Here is a 3791-nt window from a genome sequence, read left to right as displayed (position 1 = left end):
ATCCGGCTTCACACAGCTCCCTCTGGAGACACTACAGGCTTTATACTTAGTTTTTAGACAGCACTTTCCAACACCTGGAAACAGACTCTACTTTAAGTCTTCTCATTGCATTACACAAATGTATTTGCCCAAGGGCTTATTCCCACTAAATGGATCCTCAGTGACTCAGATTACTCAACCTAGACTGGAAAGTGTGTGAACAAGGATCCCATCAGCCCATAGATTTATGGAACCTGAGCCAATTAGATTGTCTCCATCCATCCATCTTCGACCGCTTATCCGGTATCGGGTCGCGGGGGCAGCAGCTCCAGCAGGGGACCCCAAACTTCCCTTTCCCGAGCCACATCAACCAGCTCCGACTGGGGGATCCCGAGGCGTTCCCAGGCCAGGTTGGAGATATAGTCTCGCCACCTAGTCCTGGGTCTTCCCCGAGGCCTCCTCCCAGCTGGACGTGCCTGGAACACCTCCCTAGGGAGGCGCCCAGGAGGCATCCTTACCAGATGCCCGAACCACCTCAACTGGCTCCTTTCGACGCGAAGGAGCAGCGGCTCTACTCCGAGCTCCTCTCGGATGACTGAGCTTCTCACCCTATCTCTAAGGGAGACGCCAGCCACCCTCCTGAGGAAACCCATTTCGGCCGCTTGTACCCTGGATCTCGTTCTTTCGGTCATGACAATTAGATTGTCTGCTGCAGTAATTTAGTTAGCCGGAGGGGAGCACACTCCCTTTAGTATAGAACAACTGTCTCAACTGCATTGCATTAGGGTATCACCCACTGTTTAAACTGTCAACTAAATGTGTGATATTATCCATCTCTGTACAAAGTCACAGACCAAGGCCACTTTTTACAGCCCAACTACACCGCTGGTGCCGTTTCTTCGTCCAAGCCTATTTAAAAAGATGTATTTAATCTCAAACACTGCCAACAAAGACTCTCTGACACCTGCAAACTCAAAGAATGTTCTGTTGCTGCTCTAAAAAGGTATAATTCAACCCATCCTCATCTGTAGTTAACGTCTGTAGTCATCTATAGTCATCACTAGTACCGGTAGTGTGGCCGAGAAATCTAAGGCGCTAGATTAAGGCTCCAGTCTCTTTGGGGGCGTGGGTTCAAATCCCACCCCTGCAAAAGTTTATATGGTGGTAGTAGCCCAGTCTGTACAGAGTTAGGTTAGAAACCTAAGGCACTGCCAAGGTGCTCTTAGGCATGGCACCAAACTAAAAATAAGTACTCAGCATGTCTGTAGATTGTAATTTCTAATAAAGAATACATTATTACTTGACCCCTGTTTTTCTCATACTCATACGTATCACAAACAACACGTCACAACACAACAACAGGCCTCCCTCACTTTGAAAGCAAAGCCGTCACATGTGCACCTGAGCCCAGGAACACTCCGACGCATTCTTCCGTCTGGCTTTAGATCCCGATCCCTGGCCTGGAAACGGGCAGCCTATAGCAGGAGTTGTTTTTCCTCAGCCGTAGCAGTTTACGGTGTTGACAGGTGGCAACTGCTGCTGTGACAGGCCACAGTCTTGCTCGCAGCAGGCTACACAGTGGTGGAGGGACTTACCATCACAACGTTATAACAGCTAATAGGGCCTGATCATGACCGCAAGACCTGTAAATGACCTAATGAACAAAAGTCATGGTGCACTAAATGAATTACCGTAATTACATTTCCTCACATTATCACTGCTCTCAGTCAAACTTTCCATAGCATCTAAAGCCAACGTAAGAAGTGGAAGTACTGGTAGACATTCTTAAAGTCACTTTTTGGCTTCTTCTTGGTTACACCTTTGGGTGAGACAAAAATCGTGTAAAATTAGATCACTTTTCCTTTACACAGTAGTGTAATTGCAAACCATTCATGAATTGGCGTTATAGAATTTCCAGCACACAGCAAACAACATCCAACCTGTTGATGCATTACCTCACCCAACGTTTTCTCTGGTCATTTCACAGGAGCTACAGGGTTACATCACGCCTTGATATCAGACTCTCCAGATAATGAAACTGGATAAAAGTGCTGGGGTGGGGGGTTGTGGTGGTGACCATCACATGGAGAACCAGTCCTGTTAAGTCCTCTCCATGAGCAGATAAAGGTACAAGCACTCCCCCTGCTGCATAGAGGACAGCAGAAACCCCCTGACCTCCCTCTCTGTTCTCTCTCTCTTGCAGCTGAGGTTTCTGGCCTCATCTGGCAGAAACAGGGCTGGAGAACTTCACTACTGTCTTTTTGAATTAATTAGAGCACTAGCACGCCCCCGGGACTGAAAGTGTGAGGAACCTTTTGTCCTTGCAAAAAATATTGAAAACTATTGAAAATTGACACGTCTGCAGCCCTGCGGTGATTGGGCCTGGCGTGGTTAGGATAATGCTCTTTTGATGTTCATAAAATTTGGTAGGAGCGTTGCTCTCGTCTTTAGGAACATGTTAAAACATTTTCAGTCAGCCATCTTGGATTTGATGAACTCATTTTTAACACAGTTTTATGAACATGTTTTTGTAGGGTGACCGTGTTTTGACACTCGGCCCAGCCTTGAGACCCAAATTCAGACAGGCTTCTCAGAGGTTAATGAACATGCTTTATTATGTTAGTCATGTAATAAAATAAAATATGTTAAAACCTGTAACTAAATAATAGCTTCTTTCAACTAAATAAATATGAAATAATGTTCTGAATATGTACCTATTCTGTGTCAACTTCAACTAAATATCTCTTAAAAACCTTTTCAATGGAATAGGAAGGTTTTTTGGTGTCCGAGCTTTGAGACCTCCAGCATCTTTATGAGACACTCAAACATATGTGCAAGCATGATAGGCTACATAATAAAATAAAACTTATGTGAGGCAGCCTCTCGGGAATCACGTCACGTAACAAAGTACCGTAGTGCTGTGTGCAAAGCGCCAGTCAATTTAAACACACACTTAATGCTAAAGGACCCATGAAAAACAGTGAAAACCGGACATTTTCATCAATTTATAACCCCCCCCCCCCCTTCTTGTTTCCCGTGTCAGCTGTAGTACATATTTTATAACATTTAGTTGAATATTAAAGTGGACCAGGTGGTTCAAATTGGATGTAAAAATATGAATGTATTATTTATAAATCCCATCCTTCAGCTTCACTGTATCAGTGGATGATTACCATAGTGGCTACTTTACCTATAGTAAGCCTATTATAAATGTTGTGTAAATAAAAAGTTTTGGTTTTCATGACCAGGCCGATTCATCTCTGCTAATAATATGTTGGATTCTTATTCATGTAAACTTTCAGACATGGAGGACTTTCAAAAAATGATCAAACAATGTGCGACAAACGGTGACTTTTCTTTGCTTCTTTGACTTTATTTTGTTATGGCAAGATGAGCTCACACGTGGCTCAGTTCTGGAGGTGGAGTGGTTGAGATAATGTTGAGAAGAAATGGACCTGTCTGGACCACTGCAGGATGAAGGAGGTACACTCCAATCCCGCCTTGTGAACACCTGGCTATACAACACCAAAACAAATACAATACAGCAAAACAAACAGGTTGGACCCTCTGTCCTGGCTGACTAACCTCCAGGTCAGCCCGCTACCTTATCCCTCAGAGGAGAGCCGGTTGTGGCCCTGTCGTGGCTGACCGATCTACAGGTCAGCCCCCTACCTTATCCCTCAGAGGAGAGCCGGTTGTGCCCTCTGTCTTGGCTGACCGACCTCCAGGTCAGCCCCCTACCTTGTCCCTCGGAGGAGAGCCGGTTGTGGCCCTGTCGTGGCTGACCGACCTCCAGGTCAACCCCTTACCTT

This window comes from Etheostoma cragini, chromosome 17 (assembly GCF_013103735.1).
Source record: "Etheostoma cragini isolate CJK2018 chromosome 17, CSU_Ecrag_1.0, whole genome shotgun sequence".
Taxonomy (NCBI): domain Eukaryota; kingdom Metazoa; phylum Chordata; class Actinopteri; order Perciformes; family Percidae; genus Etheostoma; species Etheostoma cragini.
Note: the sequence above shows the minus strand (reverse complement) of the source record.